Source organism: Phocoena phocoena, chromosome 18, assembly GCF_963924675.1.
Source record: "Phocoena phocoena chromosome 18, mPhoPho1.1, whole genome shotgun sequence".
Classification (NCBI taxonomy): Eukaryota; Metazoa; Chordata; class Mammalia; order Artiodactyla; family Phocoenidae; genus Phocoena; species Phocoena phocoena.
Genome location: NC_089236.1, coordinates 18,433,646 through 18,452,995, shown reverse-complemented (window position 1 = coordinate 18,452,995; position 19,350 = coordinate 18,433,646). Strand labels below are relative to the sequence as shown.

The 19,350-nt window shown below is 36.2% G+C and overlaps 1 protein-coding gene across 1 annotated transcript in view; it reads left to right on the top strand.

Moving 5' to 3' along the window:
• Positions 1 to 19,350, top strand: part of FNDC3A (fibronectin type III domain containing 3A) — a 139,829-nt gene that overhangs the window by 38,551 nt on the left and 81,928 nt on the right. The window lies entirely within an intron of this gene.

Sequence of the window (19,350 nt, the reverse complement as noted above, 5' to 3'; positions counted from 1 at the left end):
AATAAAAAGGTCACTAGCTCTGGAATTAGAGAACCTGGTTTTAAACCCCAACTCTGCCACTTAACTGGCTGTATGAACTTTTGCATGTTATTTAACCTCTATCAGGTACGTTTCTCAGTAAAATTCCTATCCCTGTGCATAATAACACACCTCATAGGATAATTGTGAGGGTTGACTAATATGTTTATAAAGCACTCTAAACCAGACCTGGCACATAGAAGGCACTGAGTAAGTGGTGATGGGTACTGTAGTGGTGTTTAATAGAAAGTGACCCCATCTCCTGTGAAAGCCCAAAACACCAATTATTGTGCCATTCATTTAGCAAGAGTGTACTTTTTTGTAACATTTCTTCCAGTTAGTATTTTGAAAAGCCATTTAAATTTTGTGTGTTTAACTTGGAATGTTTATTCAGTCTCTCCAGCTAAGTTTTAATAAGGACTTTATGGGCAGATACCATTTCTTACATTCCTTTGTATTCCCTTCAGTTCTTGGCCTTCCACATATTGGGTACCTATCTAATAGTTATTACTTTGATTTGAAAAGAGCACGTTAGAAGTGGGGGGACCGTATGCTTTATCATCCAAACCAGGATACTTTAAGAGTGAAAGTGGACCCTAGCAATTACTCCACAACAATCAGTGTCAGCCAAGACTGTCCCTGGCAAACCAGGACTTATGGTACCTCCCCCCCATTTAACCTGGGCTGTCAAGTCAATGCAAGCAAAGAAGAAGTAGATCTAACTCTTTCTAGAGAAGCAGTTAGCTCAATAATTACAATTAAAACTTTTAACCTGCCATTTAAACCTTACATGTCTTAGAGTTAGCACTTTCTCTAAGTTAATTTAAATCTTTTGAGCAGCAGTTATTTGGTAACTTCACAAATAGGAATGGTCCACATATTATGAGCTTAAAAGAAACCAGGTAGTAGAATTCATAAACAGTATAATAAACTTTGCCTATCTTTACTTGTCAATTAGGTTTTCATAAAAATAACTTCATTTTTATACTGGGTACCTCTTAGAATATAAGTTTTTAGTAGAGCACACACCTTAGGTTTATTTGTACATCTCTTTTTAAATTGTTTTCAATAAATATTGTTTATGATGGAAGCATTTTAACTAATATAACATTGGTCTTTTCAAACACATCTGCAAATGAGGATACTCATTACTGTTTTAGTGTGACTTAAAATGCAAAAACTGATCATTGCAATTGGATAACCAGACTTTGAATTTTAAATAACTTATATTTTAAAAGTCAATTTGTAAGTGTAATTTGTAAACCCCTTCCCTCATAAAATCAATTTAATTGATTTTTTATGTGGCACTTATCCCTTCAATCAGAACCAAAAAAGCGTATCTAGTTTATAATGTGCCTGTAGTGCTAACAGTATCCTAATAATAAGAATTGACTATCATGTGAAGGATTTTTAGGCAGGGACACATTTCTTTGCTTCAGGAGAAAACGGAGACTCTTCTCTCTATACATCAGATTATAAGAGTGGAGACTTTGTTTTAAAATTACTACTGGGCGGAGTTTTAAAAACACAGGAAACTTTAGCGGGAACCATACAGAAAGTAAAAGGCTCTCCTCTCTTTATGTTTTTGTTTGTCCAAAATTAAAAGATGGGATATAGATGAAAGGTAGTAGTGAACAAGAGACTGGGTTGAAGTCTTTATGAAGACCAGCATGCCCTCAGTCCAAGCAAGAGAAGACAGGACGAGAAAAGGCTAAGGACTGCTGGGGCTCATCCTCTCCTCCCTTTTTTTGCTCTTTGCCATCACTATTTCTATCACATGGCAGTCATCTTCTTGACCTAGTTCTTGAGCTAGGTAAAAAGTAAGAGTATAGGTAGAGGTGAAAAAGAAAAAGTGAGAAAGAGAAAGTGTTAAGGGAGGAAAATCATGTGCCAATGAAACTGACAGAAAAATAGGGTGCCTAAGGCCATCAAGTTAGGAAAGCTTTTCACAGCCACTATACTAAGAAAACCTCTGTAGTAAAACCTAAAGAATTGAGATAAATCCAGTGTAAATTAATAAGCATTTGAATTAAAGACTGTGCTTTTTAAAGTAGTTTTATTACCTATCAAGAATTTATAGAAACCAAAACTGAGTTAAAGAATCACAGGGAATATTAGAGATCTAAATAATTCCCTATTTTATTGGAGGTCCAGAATTTGTGAGATACAGCTAGTTATGGGCAGAGCTCAATATACTACCTTTTTCCTACTGTATAGCATACTGCTTAGATAGATGAAACTGCTAATATTTTTTTCATGAATTTACAAAGTCTCTGCTGAGGTATACTGTACCAGCTGCAAGGGATTCAGAGAAGACTATGACACAGTTCCTGCCATTCAGGAACACAGTGTAGTAGGGGAAAGGGGGGAAAATTAACAATTGTACAATATAAAAAGAATCATTATAAATATGCATAGGGTATTGTGGGAGCATAGGAGGACTAATCACAGAGTGATTATGTCAGGGAAAAAACCCTTCAAAGAAAAAGTGACACGTCCTTGTCTTTCAGGAAAATACCAGTTGGCCAAATGGACAAAAGGGTCTCAAGAAAGTGTTTTAGGCAGAGAGAATAGCATACAAAAGCAACAGAAGGAAAGAGCAACTTGATTTATTTGAATAACTGCAAAGAGATTGGAGTAGCTAAAAACAAAACAAAACAAAAAGTTGTATAAAGGGGATATGGACAGAGATGAATCTGAAAATATAGTCACCTCTTGAAATAGCTTGACTACCATACTAAGAACTTTATTATAAAGGTGAGGAAGAGCCATTGAAGGAGATTATACAATAGAGTTAATATCCAGTTTACAGTTTGGAAGGATCAGTGAAGTCTTCCTTTTCTGTTACCATGTGCTCCCCTGTTAATCTGAAAATCTCCCTACTTCAAACACCTAGAAATGTTCAATAAAATGTAACAAATATTCTTTTAAATGCATTGCATAGCTTCTCTCTCTTGCCTTCACCCCTGAAAAAAGAAGAAAGAAAAAAAAAGAAAAGAAATTGTTATGGGCCAGAAACAAGGACTTCTCAATATTTGTTTTTTAAAATATGTTTCATATTTATAATGAAAATAATATACTTTGTTTATTTAATGTGATCATTTTTTATTGTTCCATACCATTCTTTCTGAGTCTAATACAGGATCTGATGTCTGTCTTAACTTACCTTTTGCCTTATTTCATGTCCCTTTAGACAATACACAACTCTTAAATATATAAAAGTGTAGCTCCCTGCCTTTTACTACCTTTCAGTTTGCCATTCTGCTCATTGGTTAGATTTATTTATACTACCTGATTCTAACCTATACCTCATTTTTGCCATCTTAAGTCACTGTTAATGGGTTTTAGCACAAATACCTCATTACTTTTGAAATTGAAGTACTACCTTGAATCTCTTTTTTTTCCTATTAAAAGTTATTTTGAAACATCTAACAACTTGATGTTTTTTGGATTTTTTTAGTGATTGGATTGATGGTATGTCAACAAATTGTTTTTTGTATAATGATAGATATTATGGAAATTCATTTTTGCTTGGTAATTGTGCATAGGAATGTAAAAATTTATTATGTGAATAAATCTTAAGGTTTAGCATTAATAGATCTTTGTAACAAGTGCTAAAGACTGCCCTTCTTAGTTTTGTTTTGTGGGGAGGTACACAGAATAGAGAATTAACCGAAGTTTCTGAATTTGGCTTACTGGTGATGTCCTAGAAGCACATTTTGTAGAGAGTATGTGGTGAACTCTTAAGATCCCTGTTGTAGAGCTGGCTTTCCTGGCAGTAAATTGGTACCCATCCTTCAGACATTATCTGTTCTGTGAAGTGTTTGCAGACAAGATCTTTCTTCAGTTTCTCGCCTCTTCTACCCCTGGATACACATACAGAAATCATTGAGGGCAGAAATTGTTTGACGTGTTTGTAAATCTCGTGTCTTGCATAGCGCCCAGCACATAGAGAATGCTCAGTAAATGTTTAATTAAGTTGAATGAGAAAGAGAAAAAACTAACCTTTCTTGAGCATTTCCATGTGCCAAGCAAATGGAGTCTATATACACAAAAAATTTTATCTAAAAATCCTGCTTATTGAGAGGCAGGTATGGCTTTCTTTTTTTTCCCTTCTTCCATGACATCTCAAAATGAATAAATAGGACTAAATAATAAGAATTTATTAATTAAATATCTAGTGGTTTTGCATTGTTATGGGACTTCTACTGTGGTATGATTCCATGCTGTCCGTGCAAGATACAAAGCTATCTTTAAAAAAAAGAATATATAAACCAGCTATGATTGAATAGTTTTTATACGCCCTGGTCCCTTCGAATGATATACTTTAGGAGAGAAAGATATTGATGAATGTTCAATTTTGTTAATCTAATAAGGCAGTAGTTAAGCAAATGCTACCTGGGTTGAGTTTCAGCTCTGTTGCTTTTACTATTACATCAATCAGATTACTTTAAGCAATTTAGTGATTATTTTTACATCCTGTCTTATACTTGTTTGTGTAAAGAGAGAGAGAGTGTGTGTGTGAAAGAGTCTATCCATCAGAGGATTTGGAATATAATTAGTCATAGAGATTATTATTACACCATACCTTTTTGACATATTGTTTATATCTGTGGAATCATAAAACCCAAAAAGCTACATTAGATATATAAACCCTAATTATGCTGATCATGGATTAACCAGATCTACATTTTGATGATTTGTTTTGCAACATTGCTTCCACAGTTGCATTTCAGCATGAATGAGGACCTCATATTCTTCATCCATTCATTCAGTATTCAGTAAGAGACAAAAGTTGAATAAGCAAACACTCTTTATTTCCTCAAGGTTATTTGACAGATTTTCTCATATATCTTTATGGGAAGATAAAACAGAATTTCATCCCTGGCCCACTGCTAGTCTAAAGCTTTGTCTTATGTTATATTATCCAGGACTTTGTTCTTTTTTTTTTTTTTTTAAATAGATCTTTATTGGAGTATAATTGCTTCACAATACTATGTTAGTTTCTGTTGTACACTAAAGTGAATCAGCCATATGCATACATATGTCCCCATATCCCCTCCCCTCCCATCCTCCCTATCCCACCGCTCTAGGTCATTGCAAAGCACTGAGCTGATCTCCCTGTGCTGTGCGGCTGCGTCCCACTAGCTATCTGTTTTACATTTGGTAGTGTATATATGTCCATGCCACTCTCTCACTTCACCCCAGCTTACCCTTTCCCCTCCCTGTGTTCTCAAGTCCATTCTCTGTGTCTACATCTTTATTCCTGCCCTGCAACTAGGTTCATCAGTACCATTTTTTTTTTTAGATTCCATATCACTAATCAGTAGAGAAATGCAAATCAAAACTACAATGAGGTATCACCTCACACCAGTCAGAATGGCCATCATCAAAAAATCTAGAAACAATAAATGCTGGAGAGGGTGTGGTGAAAATGGAACCCTCCTGCACTGTTGGTGGGAATGTGAATTGATACAGCCACTAGAGAAAACAGTATGGAGGTTCCTTAAAAAACTAAAAATAGAACTACCATACGACCCAGCAGTCCCACTACTGGGCATATACCCTAAGAAAACCATAATTCAAAAGGAGTCCTGTACCACAATGTTCATTGCAGCATTATTTACAATAGCCAGGACATGGGACCAACCTAAATGTCCATCATCGGATGAATGGATAAAGAAGATGTGACACATACATACAATGGAATATTACTCAGCCATAAAAAGAAATGAAATTGAGTTATTTGTAGTGAGGTGAATGGACCTAGAGTCTGTCATACACAGTGAAGTAAGTCAGAAAGAGGACTTTGTTCTTTAGGGCTCTCTTTCTGTGCACTTTTAATCAACAGCTTTGACAAAAATAAATGACACATTTATAAAGTTACCAGGTATCAGACAGTTACCAAGGACAACTAATAACATTAAGCTCAAGAAGATCACAATATATTGAAATGATAGGTCAAAACCAATAGGATAAAATTTAACAGGAATAATACAAAGTTATACATTTTGATTTAAAAAATTAATTGCACTGGTACCATATAGATGATGTGTATCAGAGTTCCTTTTTGAAACTGACTCTTGTCAATTAAGCACAAAAGGAGTTTATTACTGTGATACTGAGATCCTCTCCTTTCTTCCCTTTCCTTCCTAGCACTTAAGTCCTAAAGTCATTAGATGGGGCAGAACTATGTAGACACTTGTCTTAGTCCATTAGGGCTGCCATAACAGAATACCATAGACTGGGTGGCTTATAAACAACAGAAATACATTTCTCACAGTTCTGGAGGCTGGCAGTCCAAGATCAGGGTGCCAGCATGGTCAGGTTCTGGTGAGAGCCCTCTTCCCAGTTGCAGACTGCTGACTTTGACTGTAATCTTACATGATGGAAGGGACAAAGGAGCTCTCTGGGTTCTCTTTTATAAGAGCACTAGTCCCATTCATGAGGTCTCCACCCTCATGTCCTCATCACCTCCCAAAAACCCCACCTCTTAATACCATCACATTGGGGTTAGGGTTTCAATAAAGGAATTTTGTGGGAGACACAGACATTCAATCTATGGCAGCACTGCACTGGTGGGAGTTGGGGAGGTGAGCTGCAGTGCCCCAGAGTAGGATGTCAGAGCGGGAGGAGTTCATCACATAGGACAACAGCCTAGTGTAGAGAGTCAGAGCCCAAACAGAGTAAGGAGGAAATTCACACAGCAAGGTGGCCTGCTGTATGGACTCAGAGCCTAAACCGACTGAGAAGGGTGTCCTCAAGAAGGGGTGGCCTGGTGTGGATCGGAGCCCAAGCAGAGTAAGGAGGTAGTCCACATGGTGGGGTGAGGGGTAGAATGGCCTGGTGTGGGAAGTCAGAGCCCAGATGTGGTGAGAAGAGAATATACACAAAACTGGAGTGGGTAGCCCAGCACAGGGCATTAGAGCTTGTGCGTGACCACACGGAGCCAAGGAAAGAACATTCACGTGGGAGTGGGGGTTAGGGGGCAGGAAACTCAACATGGGAAGTCAGAGCCTGAGTGACTTTCTGGGATGACAATATTGAATATCCCTTCTTTCTGGGATAACATCTTGAACTTTCCTTGCCCCAGACCTAGAATCAAAATGTATGATTTTTCTGGTTCAATTGCCACAGGATTTATTCTAGTTTCCTCCCTTTCCACATCTGTAACTCCTTTTCTGCTGTATAAGTCTTATCCCAGAAAGAAAGAAGTGCTGAGAAACGGATGGAGACATGTCAAAAGGATGTAGTAGACAGCTTGAAGGAACTTCCATTAGCAAAATCAGGCACAATTTGAGCATCAAAATAATGATAGATATGGATTAAAGCCCACTGAATAAAGTAGGAAACAGTGAGTTCACACAAATATAAATAAATAAATGAATAAATTGCAAGTTGATGAAAAATGGACTGTTTACATAGTTTCAAACTATGTCCCCACAAAATACTTATTGATTAAAGGCAAAAAAAAAAAAGTATACAGTGGAGAAACCTGGCAGACACCGTCTTGATCAGGTGATCAAATTGTATGTCATCAGTAATGTCAGAAGTCAAAATTGTGTGCTACTTGATATGATGCATTAAGAGGAATATGGTGTCACTTCTGTGATATTTCTGCCAAAAATGCATGATCTGAATCTAAACTCAAGGAAATAGTAGACAAACTCAAATCTAGAGACATTCTACAAAATAACTAGCCTTTAATCTTCAAAAGTCAAGGAAAGACCAAGGAACTGTTCAGAATGATAGACTAAAGAGACATCCTAACTAGTTGCAATATGTGATTCTCAACTAGACCCTTTGTCTGGAAAGCACATTATTAGGACAATTGGTGAACCTTGGGTGGGGTTTGAAATTAGGTGGTTTATTAGTTCCTTAGGGCTTCCATAACAAAGCACCACAAACTGGGTGGCTTAAAACAACAAATTTAATCTCTCACAGTTCTGGAGGCTGGAAGTCCAAGATCAACATGTCAGTAGGATTGGTTCCTTCTGAGGGAGACTTTACGTCTTTTTCCTAGCTGCTAGTGATGGCCATCAATCCTTAGGGTTTCTTGGTTTGTAGATGCATCACTCCAGTCTCTGCCTCCGTCTTCACATGGTATTCTCCCTGTGTCTCTGTGCCTTCACATGGCTCTCTTCTTAAAAGGATTCCATATTGGATTAGTACCACACTCTACTCCAGCATGACCTCATCTTAACTAATTATATCTGCAGTGACCCTATTCCCAAATAAAGTCACACTCTGAAGTACTGGTACTTAAACATATCTTTTGTGGAGGGGGACACAATTTTACCCATAACAGGTAGTAACAAGGTATCAATGTTAATTTCCTGGTTTTGATGGTTGTGTGGTTATATCGGAGAATGCATACTAAATGCACACTAAAGTATTCCATGGGTGATGAGTCATCATGTCAGCATCTTACTTTCAAATGGTTTAGGGAAGAAAGTTCTTGGTGCCAGCTGGACATGCAGCTTTTTTTGTAAATTTGTGATGATTTCAAATTTTTAAAAAAATATTACTTTAAGAAAATGATATTGGATATCTTATAGAATCTTTGGGAGTATTAGAGAACCATACCCAAGGCTAAGCTTAAGGAACAATGCCCTAAAACCATGCTACAGTACTAGTTTGATTGGGAAACCATCATGAATGCCATGATTGTACCCATGCCCTTTCTCCACTAAGAATTCAAGGTCACTTGCTTCCAGCACAGATACCACTTCTGGAACAGGAATCTTGTAGCACCCACTACTGCTTCCTACGTTATCAGCACCTATAGGAGAAATGTTCTTCACCTCACACCAAGGTGACTCCTCCAACACACAAAAGGACTTTAGATCATATGCATCAAAACGAATGACAGAGTCCACTATAGTGCAGGAGAGGAGAACTTAACTTTATGACTAGAACTTGCTTATTTTAGTAGAACTAGAGCTAAATGTGAGTCACTTATTGAATCTCACTTACAAAAGTAAGAACAAAATCTTGAACTGCAAAAATAGAAATGTATGTTCAAAACAGATGGTGTAGTACTGTGGTTAGATGGTATCCTTTTAACATGTTTGAAACAGGTGAGAGAGTTACAGGGAAACAAATTTTGACTCACAGGGAAAAACTGTCCAACAGTTATGGCTGTATAAAAATGGAGTCATTGTTTGATTATACCAGACTCTCATCATTATGTATGCTTATGTACTGGTTAGATGATATTATAAAAAGTAATTCTTGCATAGTAAAAGAATTTTGGTTGTGCAAGTTCCAGCATTCATTCTATCTAAAGATTCTTTGATTCCAAAATAATCTTTTAATTAAACTGAGATCTCCTTATTTTTGGAAGTGAGTACTCTGAATGAGAGTCTTAAATTTAACAAGTATATCTGTGCGCTGGCACACTTCATAGAGTAATCGAGCTAGTGAATAGTTACTGCTCCTAATAGACCTATAAATAGCATGCCAACTAGCTAATTTACTAGTCCGAATTCCTAATGAAATAAACACTTGTGAGAGAAGCTTCCACTAAACTTCAAATCTTATAGGGACAGAAACAGTGATGCTGTCTTTAGCTTGGTACATAAAACCTTACTTGACGAAAATGGTCAAGGAATATTAGCTTCCTTCTATTTTGTTTCCTTAACAACAAAAATTGTCCTTTTTTTCTTTGATTCTCTGTGCTAAAATAATGCCTTTTGCTTAGTAGGCGTGCTGTCGATATTTATTAAAATTAACTGCTAAAATATCTTTAAATATATTGGTGTACTTGTTCGCCTTGGTAACTACTATATACTGAAAATATACTTTTATACTTAGGGGTATTTTAGTGCCTGAGTCTTCAATATGAGCACCAATTAAGATTGGAGGGTAATATGGAAATTTTAATTTAAAAATGTAAAAATATAAATGTAGTGAGCCATAGATAATGCCCAGATATTAATCATTTAGCCAAATCCTGGATTTCTGCCTATTTTCTTATGATTTGACTCTCACATGTAGAAAAATTGTCAAAGTGAATTCAGGTTTGTTGAAAGCTATTAACCTTTGTTTTCTCATAGCTCACCTTACTTAGGGAAGTCAGGAACCTAACTGACAATTCCAGAGTGTGTTGATTCTGAGGCCCTTCACCCACTAGAGTTAGTATGCCATCAATACTACCTCTAAATCTTCCTGCCTGCCTTTTTGCTTCCAGATGGCTCTGACCAGCTTCTGAGTAGTTACTCATGCTTACTTCACCACTGTTGGTGTCACTTTCAGTCTGCCAGTGGGAGGTTATTGGGCCATTGTTGCTTCTACTGTCACCTCATGCAAAGCGTGACCAGCACTGTTGCTCCTGGGGCAGTTATTGTCAGCACCTCTGTTCCTATTTTTCTTCTCTTTGCTGCTGCTGCTCTTTATTACTGCTTTTCCGCTCTCACCTTATCTCCTCATATACCTGATCCAGACTCTTCGTGCCATTATAGGGGTTTTTGAAGTTAAGGGAAGGTTTGTCCCCACTAGTAAGTACCACCGTGTCCTTCTCTGTGTGTTTTGGGATCATGGTGCGTATAAACACACGTCTAGCCTCCCTCCCGCAATCGGTCTGCTCTTTCATATTTGCCATCTCCTTTGCAGAGCATTTTATTAGCAAGTCTCCTCCTAAACTGAGCCAGATGACCTTTGAGGTCCTTAATAAAACAATATTTTGTTAAATACTTACAAGCTCTGTATCCCATTTATCCCAACTCTGTTACCTCAGAGTGAATTCTCTGCACTCCAAAAGTTGGAGCTCCTGGCCTTGCCCATCTCTGTGTTCTAGTCTGAATCCTTATGCTCATCAGATATAATCAGATCCCTTTTGTCTTTATAGTTTTACCTCTGCTAGTAATATCTCATAAATTAAATCATACAACATGTAGAATTTTATTTCTGGCTTCTTTCACTTAGTACAACAAGTTTGAGATCTGTCCATGTTGTGCATGTATCAATAGTTTGCTCATTTTTATTGCTGAGTTATATTACATTGCATGGATACCCCTATCTTGTTTATTTGCTCACTTGTTGAGGGGCATTTGAGGTGTTTCCAGATTTTGGTTAACATAAATAAAATGGTTGCAAATGTTTGTGTAAAAAAAATAAAAAAGCCTTTTCTCCCAGGTTGTCTTTGTTGGGGATGGGAAAGGAAGATGGAGTTTTCATGCAAGTAGGACTCCTAGTGACCTTCTCTGATACCCTGGAATACCTGAGACATATATACAAACTATGCCTCAGGCCCCATGAATCTTGTTAGATATGTCAGACCTTTGATATTAAAAATACCTCTGAAATTTATTAGAGGTTAAATGTGTATTTTATATATCATGGTCACTACACTTTTTGCTATAGTTACTATAACTAGCAGTATGAAATATAACTTTTCTTCCTAAATTCACAACAATAAAACTTTAAAGAAATAACAAAATATGTGAATTAATTAATGGTGCACTTTTAAAGGTACAGTCTGGGAGTAGGTCAGCCTGGGTTTTAGGATCAGTGGGTGGGAGTTAAAGGAAAACAGATTTAGCTCAGTATGAGGAACAACTTTGTAATAAACAGAGCTGTCAAAGAGACTCAGGAGCAATCAGTTTCCCATCCACCTTTGTAGGTGTTAATGCGTATACTGACTCTTCACTTGATGGTGCCATTAGGAGGTTTAATTTCAGAATAGGTCATGGATGGTTGGAGTTGATGCCTTTTAATAAGGTTCTTCACGAGTCTAAAATGTTATGATTCTATATCCTTGGGTATATTACTTAAATTCTGGCCATTATTTTGCACATAAATGAGGATGGGCTAGTGTGAATTAGATTCAACAATTTTCTACGAGCTCTCAAGTTTTTAGGTATTCATAACTATGCTAATATCTTATGCCATATCTTAAATTTATTTTAATAATAAGTATATCAGTATTCCAAGAATTTTTTATAAGACCATTGATTATCTTTGGATTAATGACTTCTTTACTACAGACCTGACTGAACTTAATGAAGTTCTTTTCAGTCTACGGAAATTATTAAGTAACTCAAGTCCAAATCATATGTAGTAGATTCTCATTCCCATATGATTAGCTATTATTTACTTTTTTCATAATTTAACAAACTAAACCATGGAGAAGTTATATCCTTTATACATTACTTAGAAAATCTTAACTACCCTTAGAAAATGCTCTAAAAGCATAGGTAACAATTTTTCATACTGGTGGAAATCACATTATTATATTAAAAAGTTTGCCCTTTACATTTTCTCCTTCTAAGATGAAAACATCAGTTCCAGTAGAGAGACTCAAAATACTTGTTTTGAAACATTAATGAGTCTTGTTTGTGAAAATGAACCATAATATAATCATCCATTCATAAATTCAGCCCATTTTAGGTTAAGTGAATGACTATGACTCATCCTGAGTACATTGTGTAATAGTCCCAGCTTGTCCCTAAATGCTATTAAATGTTACTTTTCAAAAGAAACTATTTTATATATGACCTAGTTAAGAGAAAATTGCAATGTTTATGCTAAAAAGGAAAATACAGGCAAATTATCTTCAATCCTTTATGTTCCTAATGAATAAAATATCACTGTTAAAGTTCTCTTGGAAATAGGAAATCTAAACCAGTTTAGTGAGTTCTGTTAAAATAAGTGATAAAAATCTCAATTTAAAAAAATTTTAGTGAGTGGTGATGGCAAAAGGAAAGTGAGACCCAGAAATATAATTGTGTAAAATAGCCAGCAAGGAAATGAGGATCTTAGTCCTACAGCCACAAGAAGCTGATTCCGCCAAAACCACATGAGGTTGGATGGAAGAGGACTCCAGCCTCCAAATGAGAGCACATCCTAGCCAATACTTTGATTTTCACTTTGTGAGACTGAGTAGAGAACGCAGTCCATACTATGACTAGACTTATGAACTGCAGAACTGTGAGCTAATAAACGGGTGTTTTTTTTAAAACCACTAAGTTTGTGCTAATGTTACACAGCAGTAGAAAACTAAGACAATTATAATATGAACTTTTTTTCTCTCATGTATTATGTTTAAAGGTCAATTAGTACTTGTATGGAGTTCTTTGCCCCATAGGCAGTAAAGAGACCCAGGTTACCTCTGTCTTGATCTCCCATCCCTAGGATCTGCACATCATACTCATGGGCATGATCCAGGATGGCTCACCACCATGTCCGTGTCCCAGACAGAATGGAAAAGAGGAAGAGACAAAGAGATAGAAGACATGCCTTGTTTCTTTTAGGACAAACTCTGGAGATTGTAAAGATCACTTCTCACATTCTCATTGACCATAGCTTAGTTGACCACTTCTAGCTAGATAAGAGAACTAAAAATTGCCTTTGGTTGGGCTGACCATGGATTCCAGCTAACATTCAGGGGATTATTACTGTGGAAAACGGGAAGAACAAATACTAGAAGCTAACTAATAGATGCTACAGACTATTTTTAAAAACAATAATAATAACTGAAATTCTTGAAAGACCCTCCAAAAGTAATTATAGTGTTTACTTATGGGGGTGGTGGTGCATCACATGGGGAACAGGGATGGAGTGAAAGTTTTTCCTCTCTACCTTTTTATATTTTTTTCATTTTTGAATCTTGTAAATGTACTTCCTATTAAAAATAACGTTTTAGGGAATTCCCTGCTGGTCCAGTGGTTAGGACTCCGTGCTCCACTGCAGGGGGCACGGGTTTGAACCCTGGTCTGGAAACTAAGATCCCACTGGTGGAACATTAACTTCCACCAGTATGAAAAATTGTTACCTATGCAGTCAAAAAAAAAAAAAAAACCATTTTAAATAAATAAGGGCTGTATATAAGAAACTTCCACCTCCCCCCTTTCTTTTTACCCAAAAGATACTTGTCTGCCTTCCCTCAGACACATTCACCTGTTCCTTTGGGATTAGTATTTCTCCATTCCTCCTCTTCGTCCCTCTTGAGATTTTTGTCATTTGGAGTTTAGTCAGTGAGCTCAGCCCAAAAGAGGCCATGTCAAATATGTATACATATATCCATACACACACACATATATATATATATATAATGGATTAAGTATATTAGGTATCCTTAAGTGTTTGATACATTCTGATATCTCACAATAATTAATAGAAAAAGGTCCTTCCACTTTTGTTGTCATTGCATATGCACAATATTTTAACTACTTTTTAGACCAGGGGTCCCCAACCCCCGGGCTGCAGACTGGTACCAGTCCGCAGCCTGTTAGGAGCTGGGCTGCACAGCAGGAGGTGAGCAGCGGGCGAGCGAGTGAAGCTTCATCTGCCGCTCCGCATCGCTCCCGTTACCGCCTGCACCATCCCCCCACCCCCCATCTGTGGAAGAACTGTCTTTCACGAAACCGGTCCCTGGTGCTGAAAAGGTTGGGGACCGCTGTTTTAGACCATGTCAGTATTTATTTTGTGAGTTTTTATTTATAGCAGAGCCTTACTATCATTTATAAAGTTGAGAGAGTCAGGTGATACATTCTGGGTTCTGAATATCCATCTTGCCAATTCACTTTCTAGTAAATTGAGAACTCTCTATATGAAGCAACTTCTTAAGTGAGGAAACCAAGGCTAACGATACTGTAATTTATCAAATCACTCAAACTAGCTATATAAATTGGGGAGGTTTCCACATTAGAGAGCTATACTTTCTAACTAGATTTGATTAAAACTTGTCACAGAAGTCCGTGTGAGCATGTATTACACCTAATTGAGTAGTTTTATGGCCTTTTAAGCACATTAGTCCCACATTGATTACGATTCAAATTTCTTTACAGAAGTCTGTCACTTTCCCATATTTATTTCTGTAACTACAAGATTGGCCTTCCTAAAACATGACTTTTTAGGAAGTCATGCTAAAAACTAACCGAAAAGCCTTGCCTTCTTTCATTTCATATAGCATATAACTTAGCCTAATTTTCTAGGCACTCCATCACCTCATTCCAATCTTTCTTTCTAGTTTTAACTTCAGGAAACTTCCGCTCCAAATATTCCAGGATTAGTAGATACTCTAGTCTCTAAATATTTCTTACAGAGACCCCTCTCATATCTTTGTTCACATTGCTCCCTCACTGAAAAATCACACAAGAGTGTGCACACACATGTGCATGACATGTGCACACACACGAGAGAGCTTTCTAAATTTTTGCAGTTCTTCAAAACCCAGTACTAATTAGTTCCACCTCTTGAGATTCTCTTTCTGACCACCCCAGGGTTAAAAAGTGTTCCTCAATTTCCTTTTGCACTCGTCTGGCCTATATCTCTAACTTGGCATATGTTGTTTTTTGGTTTTTGTCTTTTTTTTTCTGTTTTAGAGTCCACCACTAATAATGTAATTGAGTGTTCATTATCTGCCAGGATCATGCTGTGTGCAGTTAATCTTATTTAAACCTTAAGAGTGAGAAAGCTAAGGTTCATAAAAGTCTCAAAGCTAGCTATTGGAAGATCTGGGACTCAAATGAAGGTCTTTCTGACTGTAAAGGTAATTTTTATCACTACACCAAGGGATTTCAGAATCAGCTGGGAAGTTGAAACATGCAGGTGTCTGGACCCACATCAACCTTTCTCAAGTGATGATGGTACAAAACCATATTATATTCTTCTGTGCTAGATCTCCTTTCCCTCCCTATAGCACCTGGACCTTCCCCTTGCATTTATGGAAACTCTAAATGTTTATTGACTTATTTTAGGAATAAGCAATCGAATTGTCTTTATTTCAGCACTTATCATTTCTAATTGCAATACCAATGCGTTATAGAGCCTCAGGTAATGGGAAAAGGGGTAGAAAGTGACTCTACTTTAATTAGCATGTATGATACTGTCTAATGGTTATTGAATAATTACTGCACCAGTTAACTTTTGTAAACATTCTACATGTAATTAATCTATTTGATTCTCCCATCAATGCTGTGAGATAGCTATTACTATCTTCATTTTATGGACAAGGAAACTGAGACATAGGTTAATAACTTGCCTGGAGTTACCAGTTACTGAGTGGCTGAGCTGGGATCTGAGCTCTGGTAGTCTGGTTGCAGAGTCCACACTTCATAGCTACTTCTCAAACATAAAGTACCTAAGATGGCACGCTACTCATAGCTTAACAATAGTTCGTTCCTCTCAACCACATACTTTTTTCTGAAATATTTCCATATACTTACTGCAAGTCATTCAAAATTGTATTCTAGAAATGGGAGTGTCTTATTTCTAAAGATCTGAAACCAAATTACTGTAGACCAAGAACTTTACTCATAAATTCATCTCTGAACCCTAAGACCAACGCTATCAAAAAGTACCACTTAATAGGAACATATGTATAACTGATTCACTTTGTTATAAAGCAGAAACTAACACACCATTGTAAAACAATTATACACCAATTAAAAATAAATAAATAAAAAAGAAATATACGAAATAAAAAGTACCACTTAGCCGTATATACGTTGTACTACATGATGCTAGGGCAAAAAAAAAAAAAAAAAATCTCTTCTGCTTTTAATCGCAAAACGTCATTTTTCCTCAGAGCACATCTCAAAGCATGTTTAATTTACTAATCCTCTTCTTTGAAGAGAGAGTCCACCATAAGAATTTTAAGGAGTAAACAATACCAGATTTTATATTAAAAACACTAAGTATTAGAATTTGAAAAGGTTCTTTCCCCATTTATACTTGAGAAAGATCTTAATTTTTATTACCCTAAAAAGATGGGGGAGGGTCAAAGGGAGGGTTATTATCTTTTGATTCTGCCTTCTCATCTTTTGGGGAAGAAACCTTCATCACTTGGCTTTAAGATATTTTTGCCAAAGATGATATTATTAGAGTTAATAACTATGGCATAAGGAGTATGCTTTAAACATTGACCTGGGGCAGTGTGTTTTTGTTAAAATACCTTTCTGATTAACTGAAAACCAGAAAAGCTTTTTCCAAATCATATTACTGAAAATGTTTACAAAATAAACACTTATATTTAGCCTTAGTAAACAGAATGTACTGAAAATAATTCAGAATCTGCCAGTGCCCTAAATCATTATAAGCATTAATACTGATTGTATGGTACTATAGTGTAGATTATTTAGAAGATTGAGTTGAATAAATTGCTGAGTCTAGATTAGAATATTAGGTTTCTTTTAAAACCCATTCTTTTATTTAGCAAATTATTATGAACTTGATATGTACAGTCACTATTCCAAAACTCTGGAGATTTAGTGTTGAGTAAGGTAGACCCTATCCCTGCCCTCCACGAAGTTTACAATCTCATAGGGAAGACAGTCAAAAGTATTTAGTAAAGTGAGAAAAGGGCTGTGATTGAAGAGAACAGGAAGGGTGCTGTAGAAGCTCTAGCAGGAACATCCAAACCAGTCCAGGGGCTTGGAGATACTTCCTAGAGGATACTCAAAGGATAAGCTCTATTTTTTACTTTTTACCTCCCCAAAATGGAAGATTAAAAAGATTATTAATTAGTAGTTTTATTTTATCAGGACTTGAATCTTGAAGGCTGTTTATGTGATTATACATTACTAAGGATATCAACAGAATTAGTTCTTTTGTAATAAGGAAAAATATTATTAATGAATATATATGCATCAAAAATAATTTGAGCACATTTCCTTCAAGTGCCTGCCCCTATTTGGTAGGATTACAGTAGTATTTTTTCTTCTTTATATTTTCTGTATAATTTGATAATTTTGACAAATATTAATTGCTTAAATAACCATATAAATGTTTTAATTCCTTCTAAATTTAGTCCCAATTTCATTTTATAAAATTTATAGTTTTGTTTCTTAAAAGCTGAGACCCTGAGCTTATTAAGGAAAATGATGGACCATACGATGTATTTTGGTGCAGATAAGTGGATTTTTTAACTAGTAAAAACTTAAAAAAAAAAAAAAGGGACATACCAAGCTTATAATAGTCTGACAATTTTTTAAATCAAGGGGGTGGAAAAAAAGAAATTTGTAAATTTGATACCATAATTTAGAAATGGCTTAAAGAATTCTGACATTCAAGAGGACAGGTAGAACCCAGGGCAGTAAACCTTAGATGTTGAGGATTTTGTCGACCCCAAAAAAGTACCAGTATAAGCTAGGCTGTATTTTTGAAAGAAGATGTGTTTGTTTGGATCCTCTCTATTTAACCAAATCATTCTGTGAAGGGATGCTAGGAAAGGAACCAGTATTTACTACAAACCTGTTTTGTGCTTTGCATTCATTTTCTTAACCGTATGTAAGAGTATATAGAAACATCACTTTCCTTATTAAAAATAAAAACCACACTCTCTAAAGTTAGCTTCACTAGAAGGATCTCCTGGTGAGAAGAGCATCTGAATTACTGATACAGAGATTTACCTTATTTTAGCCTTGTAGTAACTGCAGCCACAATTTTAGACTCAGGGAAGTGCTAATTAAGCAGTCTAACCTAGGCATAAACCTTTCTGGTTTTTTCACAGAAGCATAGCTGGGATAAGGCAAGGCTAGGCTCTTCAGTGAGCATTTATATAAAGTCATAAAGAGACTACCATGAATTACATAATCTGATTTACATACGCTTGTACCTATCTGCAGAGATTGTCCCAGGAAAAGAAAAGATCTTTTCTGGTTCCTTTCTTTATGTGGCAACATGTTAAATGTGATTTTTAGTACCTACCTAGATATAAAGGGATGGAAAAATCATTCTTTCACAATTCTCATTTTCCTGTGTCACAGCAACTAACACTAGGCATAATTTCATATCTAATAAAGACCCTCTTTATATTTATAAAAGTATGACTTTGCCCCTGACTGTGGTTATGGTATTATATTAAGGCACATCCAAACATGCCGCCATTAACCTTAAGAGTCAGGCAACAACATAATAAGGGTGGTGGTAGAAGATTTCCTTGCAAGTATGTACTAATTTCTCTAAGGCTCCAAAAGTTAAGTTACTATCTGCCAGAGTCAATTTTAACATAGGATTCTGATCTCAAAATCTGTGCAATAATATTATTTGAGGATGTTGATTCACTTTTAGAGGGTAAACTTTAATCGAATCCTGTTTCCATTTTGTATGGATCAGCAAAGTTCTCTTGTCTTTGATATACTCTTCTGCTTCATTTTATTATATAATCCCTCAACGTTTTTGGAAAATCCCTTTATCATTACAATGAAAGATCATATTTCAATATTTTAACATTATTTTTAGCCTTAATATGTTGGAATTTCTCACCTTCTTGTACTCAATCTCCCATGCTCAGGGGCTTGCCAGAGCACAGAAAACACAGTAACTAAGTGCATGCATGCTCTTTTCCTGGAAAGAGAATTTGCCCAAATCTCTTCTATTCTGAAGGAC